General features: G+C 38.8%; 1 long non-coding RNA gene across 1 annotated transcript in view; it reads right to left on the bottom strand.

The window, feature by feature from the left end:
- Positions 1-12,197, bottom strand: part of LOC125154807 (uncharacterized) — a 127,526-nt gene that overhangs the window by 23,532 nt on the left and 91,797 nt on the right. The window lies entirely within an intron of this gene.

The raw sequence follows: 12,197 nt of genomic DNA, 5'->3' as shown, positions 1-12,197 counted from the left end.
TTAACCCATGAAATAAACATGCAGGCACTTGCCCAGAGATGAAAGCAATTTGGCAGTAAGCTTAAAAACAATCCTTCCTAAAAGCACCACCTCTCTGCCTCTTTCCTCCACATGGCTCCAAATCTTCCCCTTTGGCTCAGTGAAATTCAATACTTTGAAAATTTTCTATTTCTTCTTCTTTTCCACTTTTTTCTTTAGTTCAGGCTGAATGGGAACTGCTTTTATTATCTTGGTTTAGTCAATTGGCTGGCAGCTTATGGAAGTAGAATGCATGGTGAACTCGGAATCTGAAAAAGTGTGTTCAAGACTTTATTCAGTTACTAACTATATAATTATTGACAAGCCAGTTACTTCTATAGACCTCTGTTTCCTCATCTGTAAGATGAGAAGGGTGAATTGCATAATTGCTAGGATGCCATCAACCTCAAAATGCTCTGTAACTTATAGGAAAAAATATAGATGGTGCCAAGAAATACTGTTAAGAAGATATAAATCCTTAAAAGCAGATGAAAAGTATTGAAAAGGTGGTAAAACCTTATATTTCATCTTTACCTGGCTTGATTTCTCAGAACTGAATCATCTCATGGAATGTACTACTCAGAGCTAAAAGACATATAGATCAAAACAAAGCTCTAAAAATAAAAGATGAACCTGTGTTAGGAAGAGGTGACTGAGAGCCAGTGAATAAATTCCTGCAGTAGGAATTTCTTACATTCTTTAAGACCAAAGCAAATAAGAAGGAAGGAAAAATTTAGGTGCCCATTTCAGGGCAGCTTTTCTTCCTGGCAGACCAGTTTCTAGGGATTAGCTTTCATTACATTAGTCCTGCCACCTGAAAGAGAAGTTATCCTGGCCAATTTATTTTCTAACTCTGCATTGGCTTATCACAATGTAGACCTAAATCATGACCAAGTTAGGAATGACGAGTATGCAAACAAAGATATAAGGAGTGTCAGACTAAGTATAATCCATAAGTAATTCCCAAATCCCACTCTATGAAATAATTTCAACTCCCTCCTTATTCACAATTTTTTCCCCCAAGAGATGATGTTAAATCACTAAATTTGCTGGTTTTACCTTTGTCCTTCTTTCTTCCTCCTGTCAGAACCAAGGTACTAAAAGCTAAAATACGTCTTCTGGCTAGTCGTTTTGTACAGTAGTCAATTCTTTAGTAGAAAGCAACAGAAACTATGTGTATTAGCTCAGACTGTCATAACAAAATACTATAGACTGGGTGACTTCAACAACAGGAATTTATTTATCATAATTCTAGAGTCTGGGAAGTCCAAGATCAAGGTGCTGGTGAGGGCTCTCTTCCTGGCCTGCAGATAGTTGCCTTCTCTCTGGGCCCTTACATTGCAGGGAGAGAAGAAGCAAGGTTTCTGGTGTCTCTTCTTATAAGGACATTAATCTTATCATGAGGGCTTCACCTTCATAACTTCATTGAAACCTAACTACCTCCCAAAGGCCCAATCTCCAAACACTATCACATTTCAGGTTAGAGCACCAACATACAAATTTGCAGTAAGGGAGGGGCAGAGGGGTGGGGGGAGGGTAAGCGCAGTTCAGTCCATAGCTCTACATAACCTACAAAAGAAATAAGTTTATTCAAGGATATTGAACAGCTCACAGAATCAAAGAGAAATCTAAGAACCAGCAGGGTAGCCCAGAGGGGCTAGGTAGCAGGAGTCAATAGTTCATTCATGGTGTTAATACTAGCAAAAATTAATTCGAACTAAGTTTTCAATCTTTGAGTCTTTCCATGCAAGATTTAAACAACTCAAAGAGAATGTGGTTATCCTAGTTTGAGTCATGAGGCAGGGTATTTTGATTAATAGTTTCAAGGACACATCATAGAATGGAGTTGGAGAAGGTGGGAAACGGGGAGTAATTCTCCAAAAAAGAGAGAAACGAATATAAGATAGCCAAAAAACAAAAACAAACAAACAAAAAAACACAATCAAACAAACAAACATACAAACAAATATCCATGGTTCTCTGTTAAGCAAAGACTTAGAAGAAACCAACGTTTCAATGCTGGCTTGGCCACTCATTAACCGATCATCTTGGGTGAATATATTAGGTTTTTTGAACATTAGTTTTTGCATCATTCAAATAAAAAGGTAATATCTGTCTAACAGCAATACTGTGTTGACTAAACAAGTTACACACACAACAGTAAATGAGTCCTAAATGCTCAACAAATGTAAGTTCCCTCCCTTCTTCCTCTTAAATATGGCAGCTGGTGATTCACTATATAAGTCTATATATAGAGTTTACTCTTAAAATACAAAATAAAATACAACTCGTACTATGTGGACATGTTATACTATTATAAATGTTTTATATATTAGGCAATTATCTGACATCAAAGGGGTAACAGGCTTTGAGTCAGACTTAAATTATTAACTTTTGGTAAATCATCCTAGACTAAGGTAAGAAGGTCAAGTTTTCACATCAGATGCCTAGAGAATATATAATCTTGGTGACAATATTGTTCATTATTTCTAAAAGCCAAAATAACCCTTCTGTTTGCTAAACATAAATGGACATGTTACTCATTAAGGTTTTCTGCCACATGGCTTGGATCTGGAATTTTAACTGGATCTTTGGTCTTTGAACCCCTTGAAATTATATGCAAAATTTTGCATGTGTTTGTGGATATGCACCTGAGTGCATGCACTCATACACACACACACACACACACACACACACACACACACACACACACACAAAAACCCTGCCTAAACCAAGGGTGGGGGCACATAACATCTGTGAGCCACTCCAAAAGGCAACAGCCATTTTCAAATTTCTCCTCCCTTTGAGACAGACTCAAAAATCCATCATTGTACAGTATATCCTATGAACACCTACAATAAAAGTAGCAGCAAGTGTATAACACACCACAAAGTAAATAGCTATGCCAGGAATAATGCTTATTTAGTCCAACATTTTAGCAGTGGAACTTTTTTCAGTAAAAATCTGCCCTCAAACCAAGTACATAAAACAGAGTTTCCTAGACAAATAGGTCCCACTGGTAGTTTACATCTTCACTGATTTATAGAAAAGACATGTTTTGCAGAAAACCTGAGGCACCCAGGAGCCTCTCTAGAGTCACTTAAAAGACTAGACTGCTAAGATAATGGAGAGCAACCTCACTGTAGATTCATGTTCTCCCACCTCAGCTGCAGCTTATCTCTAGCTGGCTTCCTTCCCCTTCCCTACAATGGCTATCTCGAAAATCTTTATTCAAGTCTTACCTGCTCCCCTTTACCCCCAGAGAGCATATGGACTTCTTCACCAAGAGAGTCAGACCTAAACAATGGAGTTGCTTAGACTTTTTTCCTCTTTTCTCAAACTTGCTCTACTGTTCTGTATCCCCACTCATTCTGAGATCCTTCTTTATTATCTTAAGTGTTTTTCTCCCTTCAGCTACTCAAATACCACCTTCATGGTTTTTTTCCATTTCTGATTTTTGCCATATCAGTACTAGTGCCACTTAACACTTTTCTTTATATCAGTTCATTTTATTTACTTACATACATTTAAACTTTTCTCATTAAAATGTTTTTAATGAAAATTTTTAAACATACACAAAAAATAGTGATGCAAAAAGCCCCTGTGTGTTCTTCACCTTCAACAATTATCAACTCATAACCAGTCATTTCTCCATTTATACCCACCCACTTGCCTGCATTCCAAATAGTTTGAAAATAATCCCAGTCATCATATCATTGCATCAATAAATACTTCAGTATGTGTCTCTAAAAGGGAACAACTTTTTAGACTTACTTTTGTTTTTAAGTTAGCAAATAAGGAAAAATGAAAGGTACAGAAGTAAGGACGGATCATAGTTAAGAGAGAATAACAGCATTCAAAGTGAGAGGAGGAACTAGAAATGAGACAGGCAAAGAAAGGAAGGGCAAAGGTTGGCCAGCAAAGTCTCCAAGGACTGAGAACAACAGACACAGTGCCAGGAAAGTGGCGGGTACAGGTAAAGGCTATGATACATGAAGTACAGAGGAACTCTGGGGGAAATGGGAGTGCCACTGGTGGATGGGAAGTACATTCAGGAATAGGGATGGGAAGGATGGAAATTGGGGAACCAGTTTGGGCCTAGGAACTGACATTGGGTGCTAGATAAGTGACCCTGAAATTGGGGAAATACCAAATAGAACTGGGGGAGTAGAGCTGAGAAGAAGACAGGAGCTGAGGGAGCAGTGATACTGGGAAAAGCATAGCTACAGAGTCAGATTAAAATGCGGTGCAAATTTGGAAAGGGTTTGTTGTTAGGAATGTAGGGTAGGGTAGTCCTTGCCTCCTTGAAGAGAGACAGTGGGTGTTTTAAGAAAAGGGAACCTGAGAACTGGGTAGAGACAAAAAATAAAAGCTGTATATTGATTGACGGCTGAGGAAAGGTACAGAGTCTCTGATTATCATGATCTTGCCCTTAGGTAAAATAACATCTGCATACCACAAGTGATTTTTTTTTTCTGAGAAATCCAGGGACCCCTAGCCCCCACAGTACTTATTTCTCTGTAGCATTTCATTGTTTTGATCACCATCTCTTTCCATTCCACCTTTGAGTTTCATGATACTCTAGTTTTCCATCTTTATATTCTCATTCTACCCCCAACTTGTTTCCCTCAAAATCGTTTGGTGGCTCTTCCTCCTCTTCTATCTGCCCTTCTGAAGTAACATCCATCAGGGTTACATACATCCGGATCAATCTTATCTATCCACTCATCTATATATTTGTTCCCAAGTCTACATCTCTATCTATCTATCTGCCATCTTGAGCCTGGGATGCAAATTTCTAACTGTGTATTGTACAGCTGACTCCACACTGATGTGCTGCAGATATCTTAAATCCAATGTATTCAGAAAAAAACTAATTTTTTCAGCCTCAAAAATCTATTCATCCTCCCATTTTCCTTATCTTGGTCCCAGCATCTCCAATCATCCATTTGCTAAATGAAAAACCTTGGAATCAGTTTTGATTCTTCTCCTCCTTCACCACCTGGAGTAGGCATGTTTGTGATCACCAGGACTCTTGTGAAGGTCTATTCTAAGTTTGAGAAACTCGTCAAACAGTCCAAAATGGAAGCTAGAGCCTCTCTTTCCTAGCCTCCTTTGTAGCCAGAGTACAGTGAGGAAACCAGAGCTATACAGTATGCACTTTCATGAGGTCAGACATAGGGGTGTACAGTTTGCAGCAACCAGTAGTGGAGGTCCTGGTATCCTATGTCCAGCATCATGTGTGGTATGATATGCAATGTTCAGGGGTGCTAACAGTGAACTCTTCACCGTAGAAGCCCTAGGGTATGGTAAAAGCATAATTCCTAGCTGCATGACCCCTCCCCCCCCCCCCAGGCCTAACTCCAGATTTCCTGGAAATCTGTGACCTAGGAAACACCCTTTTGTAATCTTTTTTCTACTTCATTAGCTGAGGGTATTCCTTTGCTTGTAATTAGCACCTGGACACCTAAGTTTCCCCAGTTTCCTAAAATCAGTTACTAAGTTTTATCTTCTGGATATACAGACTGTTGAATCCTTTCTTTCCATTCCCATTACCTCCATCTTGGTTCTGGCTTCATCATCTGCCCAGGCTCCCGGGCCCACTTGCTTCAGCACATCTTGTAATATATATACCTTTGATTATATCTCCCATAGATCTCATCACTCCATCATCTGTGCCTTAAAGACACCACAATTACAGCAGTGACTTCACTTCTTTGGAGTCATTTACTTAAATCGCTATTTTAGTCTGTCAGGCTGATTTAAAAAAAAAAAAACACAGATGAGGTAGTTTATAAACAATAGAAGCTAATTTCTCATAGTTTTGTAGGCTAGAAGTCTGAGGTCAAGGTGCCAGCATGGTTAGATGAGGGCCTTCTTCCAGGTTACAGACTTCTAATTGTGTCCTCACATTGTTGAAGGGCTGAGAAAACTCTGTGGAGTCTCTTTTATAAGAGCACTAATTACATTCAAAATATTCCACCCTCATGACCTAATCACCTCTCAAAAGTCCCACCTCCTGCTAACACATCACATTAGGTATTAGGATTTCAACATATGAATTTGGGAATAGGGGAACATAAACCTTCAAACCATAGCAATCACTGTTTGTCCATTAGCCTGGAGTTAAGGCAGTGTCGGCTTAGTAGAAAGAGCAAAAGTTTTGATGTCAGGCAGCTAGGAAATTCCCTTAGACTCTCTAATTCTCAGTTTCCTTGGGATAATGAAAGTGATTAATTTAGTGAAAGCAAATTTAGCAAAGAATCAAAGATTATTACAGATTTCATTCTCATAAGTACTGTCAAACAAGCTTCCATCTATACCAGAACACCTGCAGAATCATCTAGGGTGTGAGCTAAGGCTGGGCTCAAGTCTTGCCTGCTCAAGGCCCAGCCCAGCAATGAACAAGATGTGCACTTCAGCCCCAACTTCATTGCCTGGCCAACTTCCTGTCCTTCCTATGCCCCAGGAATATGATCAGCAGTACCTTTTCAGTCCACTGATATTACACTGTACTGGCTGAGCTTCGCTGCTGAGAACCTTTCCTACAGGGTGGTAGGACAATAATTGAGATAATAAGTATAAACACTTGTCATGGTACCTGACCCATGGCAAGCAGCAGCACTCAACAAAGAGTGACCATTGTCATTATTCTTTCTGAGCAGAGATACAGCCTCTTTGCATTACATCAGTGCCCAGAACAGTAAGACATGGAAATTGCACTCAATATAATTTTAGACAATATATAAACTCATGACCAAATTCTTTTTTTTACTGGAATAGGATGTTTTCCTTTCCCTCAGCCCTTACCCTTTTATTTAGCAAAATCCTATCCAGCTTTCAACAGCCACCATAAATTGCACCCTTTTGCAAAGCCTTTCTCACTACCCCCAGTCAGGATTAATCATTATTTCCTCTAGATTCCCAAAGCTTTTTGTTTACAGATGATACAGAACTTTTCACAAGGTGCATGACCTGATTTATAGTTATTGACTGATTGATGGATTGATGTGAGCACCTCTCTAATTAAACATAGATTGAGGTCAATGGCCTATATTACTCTCCTTTGTAAGATTCATAGTACCTGTGACAGTTAATTTTATGTGTTAACTTGGCTAGACCATAGTACCAAGGCATTTGGTCAAACACTAGTCAAGATATTGCTGTGAAGTTATGTTTTAAATGAGATTAACATCTAAATAGGGATATTTCAAGTAAAGCAGATTACTCTTGGTAATGTGGATGGGACTCATCCAATAGTTGAAGGCCTTAATAGAAAAAGGACTGACCTGGGGTTCCTGGGTGGCTCAGTCGGTTTAGTGTCCAACTCTTGATTTCAGCTCAGGTCATAATCTCACAGTTTGTGAGCTCAAGCTCCATGTCGGGTTCTGTGCTGGCAGTGCAGAGCCTGCTTGGGATTCTCTCTCTCCCTCTCTTTGCCTTTCTCCTATCCTCTTTCTCTGTCTCAAAATAAATAAATAAACTTAAAAAAAAAGAAAGAAAAAGAAAAAGAAAACGGACTGACCTTCCTGCAAGGAAGAGGGCAGGCAATCTCCAGACTGCCTTCAGACTCAAGTTGTAACATCAACTCTTCCCTGTGTCTCCAGATAGCCTGAAAATTTTGGAATTGCCACCCTCCAAAATCTAACTCTTTAAACTAAATCTAGATTATAGATAGATAGATAGATAGATAGATAGATAGATAGATAGACTGATCGATTCTATAGTGGGGAGGATGTATATAAATATATATACCAAAATATTCTTTCTTTAATTAATTTTCTATCTATATATCTATTTATCTAATCTATCCATCTATCCCATTGCTTCTGCTTCTCTGAGAACCCTAGCTAACCCTAGCTAATCCATTATCTCTCCAGTAGGTACTCTCTCATGGTAGAGGTTCAGTAACCACTTCCTGGATGGATAGAGCCAGAAGTAAATGAGTGAAGGAAGTGAATGGAGATAAAAACTGGTGAAGAATGCTAGGCAATTGAGTACTGGGACAAGGACATCAGGGAAAAGTCTGATGAAATGAACACCATCCTGAGAGTAAAGCCTCTGGAATCCCACCCCTTATCTAGTCTTCCTAGATAAGGCCCAGGGCAGACACTGTCTGCTCACGAATAAAGACAGTATGTGAGGCCAGAAGACCTTTTGGCTGAATCTCTAAAAGACCAGAGTTCAGACAGGGTAATAGTGAAGAAACTCCCTAGCAGTGAGTCAGTGCTCAGTAAACGCTGCTGCCTGGCTAAAATGATGGCACTTGTACACCTAAGTTCGGTAGCACAGGCCAGCCCTGACCCTCTGTCCTTCCCATACTATGCTCCTCTTTTAGCTCATCATACCTACTGTGTTGCCTACATCATCCTTCACACTCTCCCCCAACACCTTTATACACAGAGCCCCTTATCTCTCATCACTGTACACCAAGTTCAGTGGCCTGTCAGCTGCTTTGGGCTCCCCAGAATTGCCCAGACAGGGCCACATTTAAAAGCCATATTACTCTCTAGTTTCTGCAAATACAGGAAGTGTATAAGCAGGGTTTTTTTAAGGGAAAACTATAAAATGTGGAGAGTAAATTACATTGCAGCTTTCCCCTCCCATTGAAAAATGGCAGGCTGCCAAGTGGTTTGGAGCTCAGTCAGTGTTTCAGATTAAAGGGAGTTGAATGTAAACCTCACATTACTTCTAGAGCATGAAAAAGATAGAACCTTAAATAGTCCCCATAACTGACAGAGGGAAAGGGGGGGAGGTGACTGTCAGTCGTTAATGCTATTTTTATGTTTGTATATAGACAGGAGGTCTCTGGAGCCTTTTAAAGTGCAAGTATGTCCATTTTAAAGCAAGTCAATTTAAGAAAATCCAGTCTAGCAAAACAGATGAATTAGCAAGTGGTGCTCCATACTACAAAAGAATTCTTCACTCCAAAAGCAATTAGGACAGTCTCTATGATTATTAATGGTTTAAAAGTCTACCACAAATGTGTTTCTAATGACCCATCGGAAAAGTATTTCCCTTATTGAAGGGTCCTGGTAATTATTTAGAGACTATAATGAGCTGTATCCACATTGCATTATTTAAAACCTGTATTTACTAGAAGCCTATATTGAAAAAAAGATTTCCTACACATATACAAATGGCCCCTCTTGTCAGACTGAACTGTAAAAGGAAAACTAAAATTAAATAAAAAATATAATCGTAAGAATGAGATTACTTGAGATTCAAAATAATATTCTCATGGACCAATTTTTACACACCATTAACTTAAAACAAAAAAATTAAGGGCTTGATATTATAGAAGCCTTGAACACATAATTTTTTCATTCCTCAGGTAAATTTTGATTCCCTAATACCCCTGAAGCCTTGTGCTAACCCCTAAAGTCTATATGAGATAAAGGTGATATTTTCCCTCCACAAAAGTTGAGAAATAAACCATTCATGGAACCACTTGAGAAATGAGGTCATAAATTATGCATTGCCACATAGAAAGTTACAGACAGCAAGTACAACAGGAAAGGAGACCAATATGGGCTGAAATAGTGAGAGATATGACAGTTGAGCTTGCCTTTGGAGGGAGAGGCAGATGAGAGGAACCACAGCAAGAATTCACACCCAAGCTGGCTTAAAACAAATCCAGGGAAAGACTTAAAAATGTGAGGAAAAAGATGGAATGTGCATAGATATAAAAAAAGATATGGGATGAGTTAGAGAAGCTACCATCAAATAGCAGGCAATGGAAAAAATGGAACAGTGAAGACTCAGAAGGATCATAATCGTGAGAGATCAAACTTCACAATAGCAAAAGGCAGCTAAGCCAGCTCGCAGGGCCCTACTGTTCAGGTTGATTCTATCCACAAGATTCATGCTAAATGAACACAAAGTTGAGCCTTGGACAACTTGGAGGTTAGGGGCGCTGACCCCCATGCAGTTGAAAATCCAGGTATAACATGACTCCCCCCAAAGCTTAACTGCTAATAGCCTACTGTTGACCAGAAGTCTTACAGATAACATAAACAGTTGATTATCACATAGTTTGTATGTTATGTGTTTTATATACTGTATTCTTATAATAAAGAAGAGAAAATGGTAATAAGAAAATCATAAGGAAGAGAAAATACACTTACAATACTGTGCTGTACTATACACTTACTACTGTGTAAGTAGACCTATGCAGTTCAAACCTGTGTTGTTCAAAATTCAATCATTCTATAACTTGACAGTGTCCAAGTAACATTTAAACCTTTTAATGATGGACTTTGTTTGAAACTCAGAATAGTTTTTCTTTACAAAAAAAAAAAAAAAAAAGATAGTTTTTCTTTTTCCATTAGCCAGCATCAACAGTTCTCTGTCACAAAAGGCATAACAAAGTATTAACACAAATGTCAATGTTCTATTCTGTTCTCATACTCATTACACTCATGATGTGTTCTCTCCACCTCTAGGATACATTTCTTTAATGCAGCCCACGACTCCATGGAATTCCCCTCCAACCGTTGGAAACTTTGTCCATGATCATTCTATGTCCATTCCAGCTCATTCCACGACCTGTTTTGTTAAGTCATAGTAAGGTGAAAGATTTTGAGCAAGATCTGTAAAATAACTTTTAATTTCCACAGTACAGTCAGAGGTAAGAGTTATCCTGGCACTGAAAGAAACTCTCTCTGGCACAAGGCTGAGACTGAAGCAAAGTTTAAAGATCTGGGGTGAGAAGGTAGAGGATAATCCACTCTGAATAATAAATATCCCAGTTACATCTCTAGATTGTGATATCTTTCAGTTGCATAATACTTTACACTTTAAAAATTCTTTCCCTTACCTTGTCTCATGATCTAAACGCTTTAAAATAAAAGACCCTTTGGGGCACTTGGGTGGCTCAGTCAATTAAGCATACAACTTCGGCTCAGGTCATGATTGCATGGTTTGTGGGTTTGAGCCCTGAGTAGGGCTCTGTGCTAAAAGCTCAGAGCCTGGAGCCTGCTTCAGATTCTGGGTCTCCCTTTCTCTCTGCCCCTCTCCTGCTTGCACTGTTTCTCTCTCTCTCTCTCTCTCTCTCTCTCTCTCTCTCTCTCTCTGTCAAAAATAAATAAAACATTTTGAAAATTTTTAATAAAAGACCCTTAAAAACTAGAAAATACTAATTTGCTTTATTGTGGTATAACATGTATGCAGCATAAAGCACCAATCTTAAAGCATATAACTCAATGGATTTCTACATATATACAAGTGCAAATACACACACACACACACACACACACACACACACACACACACACACGTAGTGCTATCTAAGCACCATTCCAGATCAGCATAGACAGAATTTCCAGCAATTCAGAAGGCTCTCTTGTACTCCTCCCCTCAATAGTTTTTTTCTTTATAGAATTGAAACTTTTTTTAAAATAAAAATTAAAGTTAGAGACGATAACTCTCAGCTATGCTCAAACCATTAATGTTTGGGGAAGCTCATTTCAAAGTTTCAAAGTCTTAAGAAGTAGTGATGGGGGGCGCCTGGGTGGCTCAGTCGGTTAAGCATCCGACTTTGGCTCAGGTCATGATCTTGCGTTCTGTGGGTTCGAGCCCCGCGTCAGGCTCTGTGCTGACAGCTCAGAGCCTGGAGCCTGTTTCAGATTCTATGTCTCCCTCTTCCTCTGACCCTCCCCTGTTCATTCTCTCTCTCTCTGTGTCTCAAAAATAAATAAATGTTAAAAAAATTAAAAAAAAAAGAAGTAGTGATGGAAAAAAGGAAAAAAAATTACCTGTGTTCATGGTTTACACCAAGAAAAAAACTATACTACACCAGTCTTCTGAGTTCACTCATTAGGAATTTCTTTTAAATACTTTTATAGGAAAATCATATCTAAGAAATGTTGATAACAGGAACAACAAGTACCAGAAGACAATCATCAGTCTTTATAAAATGTAATCCAGAAATATACCCCACTGTGTAGCCATTACCAACATATGAGGTCAAGAGAGGATGAAGGGAATCAAGCAAGGGGGCTAGCTGGCCTGGTTAGTTTTTCTTATTTTTTGCTAATTTTTATGCTTTTAAATTTTATCTTGTTTAGCGGGGAAATAAGATACCAGCATAGATGTCACTGAGGGCAAGAATCAGAAACAAAAAACAATTCCCAGAAGAGGGAATTTCACACTTTTCTGAGAAAGTTAGGCTGGGTTAT

Source organism: Prionailurus viverrinus, chromosome A1, assembly GCF_022837055.1.
Source record: "Prionailurus viverrinus isolate Anna chromosome A1, UM_Priviv_1.0, whole genome shotgun sequence".
Classification (NCBI taxonomy): Eukaryota; Metazoa; Chordata; class Mammalia; order Carnivora; family Felidae; genus Prionailurus; species Prionailurus viverrinus.
The sequence above is the reverse complement of the archived record's forward strand: the minus strand, read 5'-3'. Positions and strand labels throughout refer to the sequence as shown.